Source organism: Gigantopelta aegis, chromosome 1 (genome assembly GCF_016097555.1).
Source record: "Gigantopelta aegis isolate Gae_Host chromosome 1, Gae_host_genome, whole genome shotgun sequence".
NCBI classification, from domain to species: Eukaryota; Metazoa; Mollusca; class Gastropoda; order Neomphalida; family Peltospiridae; genus Gigantopelta; species Gigantopelta aegis.
The window spans coordinates 5,081,702-5,089,908 of record NC_054699.1 but is presented as its reverse complement, the minus strand read 5'-3'; positions in this window follow the sequence as shown (position 1 = coordinate 5,089,908).

Genomic DNA, 8,207 nt, shown 5'->3' with positions numbered 1-8,207 from the left:
CACCTCTGGCACTGGGCACACTTGATAGGTTTGGGACGGGACGGCAGCAAGGGGTATGCATGTTCTCTGAAAAAGATTAAATCCACACAGTTATTGCTATGTTTAAGCAGAATGTCCCAGTAGCCTTTCCTCCAAAAGGTGACATTCTGAATCTCTAAGTCCGAGTTTTCTTTGATAAGAACGTGTTGTAGTTGAACAGCAGACAGTGGTCCGGATGGCATCCTGACCAACCGTCTGCTGGTAAAGTCTTGTATCTTAGGGGTTTTATTAGTAAGTTCTTTTTTAGGGCCGACCACAGAAAACTGGGGTGGTGCGGCAGCTCCCTCACTTTGGAGGGGGGCGATACCAGAACCGCCCCTGGCAGGTTCCACCCCTTTGTAAAATACATCGGGCAATTGAGTGCCCTTGGTTAGTGGAGTGGGGCTAAATGGTTTAGGAGGGAGTGGGGGATACTCCTCATCGAAAACCGGAAGAGTGATCTTTTTTTTAATTGGTTCTGCCCCGGGACGAGTGGATTTTAATATTGGCCTCCGTTTATGGGGAGGGGACTGATTGGTGTTTGTGCGCAAAAAGTCCTTCCTGACTGGGTCTTTGGGTTTTCGTTAAACTGAAGGCTTCGTTTAGTTTTCTTTGGTTTAACTTCTGTAAAGTCAGTAGATGTATTAGCAGCTATGGGTCCAAAGATAAAACATGGCTCGTCACCCTACCCTCCGCAACCACTGGGGGGGGGGGATTTTTTTAGGGGGAACAGTAGTGTCTTTAGTTTGTTTAGTTGTGTTGTTGTTAGGCACAGACGCTCTAACACTAGGTTAGGATTTTTGTTTATTTTCTTTAGGTCCGAGAGTTTCCGAAGTATGTGAATCGGTCGACACAGGCCTCCCGGCCGTCTCCGAACACGCTTCGAAAGGTGTCGGAGACTGCCGAGTGGCCTGCGAAACAGCTGGAGACCGAGTGTCTATGGTTTGTTGATGTTTACCTGGTGTTTGCTGATGAAGATAATAACTAGTTTAACGTGCCCATATACTACTAGGGTTTCGAACACGCCCATCCGGAGTCTGACCTCCGATAAGATCGGTGGCCTGACTCGGGATGGAGGGGGGGGGGGGGGGGGGGGGGTTGAAAATGGGCAGAATTTTGAAAATAGCAATTAGTTAAAAAGTTAATAGAATAAATAAAAAAAATAAAAAGGTTACAAACCAAAAAAAATACAAATTGACTGCTCGGCCGAATATTTATATAATTTGGAGCATTTTAGAAGGACAGTCCAAAATTAAATAAGAGAAAGATCTGTATTTCAGCACAGCACTACACCTTCAACGTCTATCGACTGTCAATCTAGGGGTTTTCTTGACGGGATGCAACCCATCTCGTCCCTATAAGCTGTGCACCCAAACGGCCTTAACGAGGCCACTCACGTGGACATATCGATCGGACTTTAAACTTTTAGATCTGCGTTCAAAAGTTTGTCGAAATTACTCTCTTTTTTTATTATTAAATAGTCCGATCCTCTCTTCTTTCTCTTATTTAATTTTGGACTGTCCTTCTAAAATGCTCCAAATTATATAAATATTCGGCCGAGCAGTCAATTCTTTTTATTTTTGGCTTGTAACTTTTTTCTTTCTTTTTTAAAAAATTTATTCTATTAACTTTTTTACTAATTGCTATTTTCAAAATTCTGCCCATTTTCAACCCAAACCTCGGCCCTCTCTCTCGTACGCTTATGAGAAGAGCAAATTAAAAGGGGTCACATGCAGTATAGTCTACACTACGGCACCATAAAAAATATCCCCGCATTATAAGAAAACGACAGTGGGGAGGACTGTAGATGATTTTTCTATCTAGTATTTATTACTTATTAACCAAACAAGCATTAAAATACAAACATAAAATGCAACAATATTGGTCAAATTGTATTATGACAACAAAAGCGGGGTAATGACGTTCATTACGTAATTTCAGAGAGGGAAAGGGGTTACGTAATTCTTCAACAGCGCCAAATAATACATGAAAAATTTATGTAAAATAAAATTTTAAAATATGTTGGATCGTTGGAGGGGGGGGGGGGGCGAAATGACCCCCCGCAAATAAATAAACAATAAACAAAATAAAATAAATAAATAATCTAAAAATAAAAACAAATCTAAATCACAATAAACCAGCGACCATTTAACTCGGGAGTCCATAGCTTAAGTTGTAAAGTTCAATACAACTGTAAACGAGTATTCCGTGATTTATTTTCTAAAGTAACAAAATTAAAGAGACAGACCCTAGTTTTTAAACACTAAAGCATATTTTTCACTTTTAGAGCCGTTTATGATCACTGAAAACGCACGTGTGTCTGAGAAGGAACGGTTATGGACTCTGGCTTTGGGTGAAAAATATGCCGTAGTGTTTAAAACTAGGGTCTGTCCCTTTAAGCTGCTTCAGTTTTTTAGCCAGGATCAAATACGAGTTTTTGGGATTGTATTAGAAGCTTCGACCGTTTAAAACAAATCTGAGCCAAACTTGCTTATCGCACCATGCAACGTCATATAAGGGCGTGGTATAAATCAGTTACTCGTGTTGCGCACTTGGGACTATCGGCTGTCAAACAAAACATCGAAAGTGTGCAAATAACCATGCATACCACTCGCCTGTTTATGCGGCAACTTTAACCTTTAAGTTACATTAATCTGATACGTGTGCATGTAGGATATATGTATATTATTATTACTATTATTATCAGGGGCGTAACTAGTCTTTTGAAATGTGTACTCAAGAAAATAGCGAAACCACTCAAAATCGTGCCATTTAGTCACTGGTAATTCCAATCTGTAAAACTTATTTTCTTACAAACGCTTGTATTGGTCAAATTCATATGACGTCATATCTTCATGAAACCCAAGCTTTGAATGACGTTGGGGATTCCCCATAAGTGGAGCGTTAATACGTAACGTTGAGAATTTAGTGCGATTGTTGAAGAAAAAAAGTGTACTCAAATAGCTAAACTGCGTATAAGCAGAAACATTTTGTACTCAAATGAGTACATTGCGTATACGTAGTTACGCCCCTGATTATTAATGTTGTTGTATAATTATAATTATAATTATGCAGTGACGTAGGAAGGTGCCAAAAAGTGTGTGTGTGTGGGCAACACTTTTATATTTACACACTTTTATACTATTATAAAGCAAATATAAAGCAAAATATCTGAAAGTGGGGGCACATGCCCCCTTGTCCCCCCCTCCCCCGCTTCCCACGCCAGTGTTATTATTATTATTATTATTATTAAAAACGTGATTTTAAAAATTCAGTTGGCTATTAATAAAGGATTCTGCAAGTAAGGTTTTGATTGGTGGTCATGAGTTCCAACTGGCTGGTGTTAGATCCACATGTAATAGTGGAGCTAATTTTAATTAGATTGGAGCAAACCCAATGACAAACATCGTTACAAACCAAGGTATAATGCTAGGACCAGACTACCAACTGCCAGCAGAAAGTTGGCCAACTCGACGGTTGCGTTGTAATTTCTCCAACTCCCGAGCTAATTTTAATTAGATTGGATACGGACTTTTACTCAAAATTTATTTGTGCTGTATTGGCCATTCTGAAAGAGAATGTTACACCCCTGCACCACGGTGAGGTTACAGCACGCGCAGGGGAACCGTACACGAGAAAACAAACCGAACAGAGTTGGAAGCATAACGCAGTTAGGTTCGTTGATGATACAGTGAAACCCCTCAACACCGGACCCCCTCTAAACCGGAATCCCCTCAAAACCGGACGTTTTCCGCGGTCCCGTGATTTACACATCTTTTAACACTATATTTTACCCCTCTAAACCGGAAACCCCTCTAAACTGAACACCGGACAAACAATTCGGTCCCAATGTGTCAACTTAGTGTAAATCCTACCCCTGAAAACCGGACGATCAAACCGATACCAATCAATATGGCGCCCACCTGTCTGTGAACACCGATGGCTAGTGCAATATGCGCATGCTCGAGATCGCTGTTATCAGTGTAATCACCGCTGCATACAGTACAGGTACCGCTCAGCAGGCAAGATTAGCAACTTGACAATAAACAATTAAAAGGACTGATCGCAAGCTGTGGTATGGAGTTAACTACTGTAAACACATTGATTGTGTTGTAATTATGGTTAACATTAGCGGAGTTCGGGTTTGGGTTAGATGTCTTTATTAAGTTACGAGTGTGTTTTAAGGTCTTAAATGTGATCCTTCACAAACATGTCTCATGATTTGCTTCAAAGATTGACACAAATATTCTGTGAATGTGTTGTGGGTTTTTTTAAACGTTTGTTTAGCGAAATAAAGAGTAAGCAAAAGTATATGTTGGCTTTGCGTAATCGAATAGATGTTAGTAGTGTCACCTTAAATCACCTTAAAAACCTTTTGGCTGAGCAGTCTTAACTATTTTGGGTCAAATTTTAGAGTCCAGACATGTTTTTGGATGCAGTTACTCTTTGTAGACTTAGGTATTTGCCAGGCTTCACCGAGGAATCAAAACTTAGCCAATCAGAGCACGGCTCCCACTCGGTGATACTTCAAGTTTACGAAGTGTCTGCTATTCGGTCCGCGCTCGCGTTTGACCGCACTAAATGGCTTTATTCCAAAACCTGCCCACTTCAAACTCAACCCCCCCCCCCCCCCCCCGCTCCGGAGTTGGTCACTGGCGAAGTCAGAGGCTAAATCCGTAGTGGGCGTGCCTGAACCTTCGTGGATAGAGGCACGATAATAGAGTTTCCCAGTTCCCAGTAGTGTTTCATTTTCATGTCGATTTTCAACATGACGGAACGTCCAGCTAAACGTCGCCGTGTTGAACTCTCGCTCGATGATAAACTCAAAATAATTAAAAGTTTCGAAAGTGTACCTAAACCAACGTTAAGATCTTTGAGTGAAAAGTTTAGTATTGACAAATCAACAGTTGGAGATATCATCAAAAAACGAGAGGTTTATAAGGCAGAGTTTGAAAAGAATATTAGCGGGAATAAACGGCGGTTTAATAACGCATGTAAATTTGATAAGCTCAATGAACTGGTATGGCAGATGTTTTTATTATTATTCTTGTTGTTCTTGTTTTAAAACACTTTAACACTTTCCCTATTTTATGGAGAACGGAAGGTATTTCCGTTCAGGCAGACCCCTGAAAACCGGACACCTCTGAAAACCGGACATTTTACTTGGTCCCATGGATGTCCGGTATTGAGGGGTTTCACTGTATATTGTTATTTCCAAAACATTTTTACTTTTCGTCTTACATCAAACCAAACTGAAATTATTTACAAAAAACATTTTTGTAGGAGGATGGGACCTCACAAAGCAGACGACAACAAATCTGAACCATGCACGACACAAAACATCTAAATTTGAAGGCACACGAAGTTTCACGGCGAAACATCACTGTGTCGTCACGCATTCGTTTCAAGTATTCAACATAAAGGATGCGCTCCATTCACTCTCCCGGAGAGCCAGAGTACTCCGCACAGCAATGGAGTGAACGGGAACACTGTCCAGGACTTACTCTACCTCTGCCAGACGACGACGTGGTGCAGTCGGAAGACAAAATGGCGGACAATGCAAGGTTTGTGTTTTAGGAAAGTACAAATTACTAATTAGCTAGCCAAATGCAGGTATAAAAATTACAAGGACTAGTTATACAACATAACCACCAGTCAAAGAGGCGACATCGTTATTCTGATTTACTGTAGTGTGTGTGTTAAAGCGTTTATTTTATGTTTAATAATTGAAACGATCGAATGCTTGACCACAACAATAGAGGCAGCCATGTTGTTGAAATAACTTCCTGTTCCAAAATCATTCCTTTCGCTGTCCAGGACAGAACAGTTGGAACATGTCCAGGAGAGGTGAAAGGAGCGCACCCAAAATAAACGCTTTAAATTGCAGACTACAGTCAATCAGAAGACCGATGTCGCCTGTTGGACTGGTGGTTATATTGGTTAACTAGTCCTTGTGATTTTTTTTACTCGCATTTGGCTAGCTAATTAGTCATTTCTGCTTCCCTGAAAAACAAAACTTGAATTGTCCGCCATCTTATCTTCTCGCTGCACCAAGTCATCGACTGGCCTCAGATTACAGGTATCTCCCCATTTGGTTGTCCAAAATCCGGAAATTTGACCGCGCAAGTAGTCTGCTGTTTGACTGTGATTATTTCATGGCAGACAGCTATGAAGTGGCAACTATTTGACTGAAGTGACAGGGGAGATCATGTAGTTTGTAAACATGTGTAACTTGTTGACATTGAAGACTTGTTTGTGGTAATTCCGGCCCATGCAAAAGTAGTGCTTTGTGTAAAATGGGAGTACTCCGGCCTGGTTTAGAGGGTGTGTTTGTTTAAACCAATATGCTGGGAGAAAGAGCTGGACAACAGGGGTTGTCCTTTTCAGGGTATGTGTCCCCCAGGCAGGCAAAGGTACATACAAAAATCCACGGGCCTGCTGATATTAATAAAAATGTTATAGCCACTAAGGCTATATAGAAACATATAGCGGAATTAATTGTGGTCTGAGGCCGACTGGCAGAGGTAGAGTAAGTCCTGGACAGTGTTCCCGTTCACTCCATTTCTGTGCGGAGTACACTGGCTCTCCGGGAGAGTGAATGGAGCGCACCCTAATAGTTCGGTGGCGTTGATAATCAAGCCTCGTCAACCACCCACATCAACAAAACTAAACGAACAAGCAAACAATAACTAACGTAATCACCCTATATTATTCTTGTTGTTAGTATTATTATTAAAAAAACACCCCACAATCGTCTAATGGAAACATAATAGAATAAAATACTAGTACAAAAGTTCCAATCTTATAGAGACTACGCTATCGGTATGTAGGTAGCATTATACCAATTAATTTCCGGCTGGGTCGAAGTTCGAGTTAACACCACAAGTCCTGTGATTGGTTATAAATGTGAGTGTGTTGGTTGTAAAAAAAATTAGTTTCATCTGGGCTAAAAATGTATACAATTTTAATTAATCTAGTACCACTGTGTCAAGTAGCCTTGTGCTTGGAACATGTATGGGGTACATGTAAAAAAAAGTACTAAAATTTTGTGCGAAACTAGGGGTGTTGTAAAAACATCTGGTTATACCGAAAATGAGCCATGAAAGGTACCATTTTCTGCAGTTAATACTTTGAGGTAGGGTAGTACTGATATTTATGGGTCATAGTTTGGTTGATATGTTGCATATAGTGTTTTTAAACACAAACGTTAACATGGTCGCCTATGGGATTTGAATTGGTATAGTCCAACCTGTACGTCACGTGCGGGGTTTCCCCAGTTATAAAATTAGAATTTCTGTAAGCCATGTTTTCGAGATCCACTTGAGAGATTCGGCTGAAGAAGTTAGAAACATTGACATTAATCGGCAATGTAAGTACATTTTTCTCTCTGTTCTAATCAAATACTTTATCTCACAACATGTTAGCTAATTGTCAGACTTCGACTTAGTGGTTTACTTTAATACTTACAGGCTCACTTAGCTCGAGTACTTGACAGTAGAACACCTAGAGTCTTAGCCCGAGTACTCTGACTGTAAGAGAGCTAGACGGACATTTGGACATAAACACGCTCTCATTACAGTCAGAGACCAAGCTAGGTCTTTTTTTGGCAATTCCTGACTACCAAACGGTAGGCAACGAATCCCGCTCCCACAACAATCCTATGTTTGACGTCAAATACCTTTACATCAATCATTTTCGAGTTAAGTGATACCAAAAAATCCACATATTAATCACTAATACACATACTACAGAAAGAAACCCGACAGCACCCACATTAAGCTACGCTTCGTGACACTCCGTCGCAACAATTACAAAGCTCGGCGATCTATTTCGAGACTGGGCGATTCCGCCTTGTGCAGCAGTTACAGGGGTCGTCTCATAAGAGGAGGCAGTACGTAGCACATACCTTTGCCGTATCCTGTCGATAACACCCCAAATGTATCCTTCAAATTCAAAATGGAATCAATAATGTGTAATTGTTTTGGTTTAATGACGTAATGAAATCCAAATTCATCCAAAACGGCATTAGCCAACTCTTCCATGTTGTAACTTCGCTTGATATGAGACGGCCCCTGTAACTGCTGCACAAGGCGGAATCGCCCAGTGCGCGATCACGTGGTCTACGTCTCGAAATAGATCGCCGAGCTTTGCAATTGTTGCGACGGAGTGTCACGAAGCGTAGCTGAATG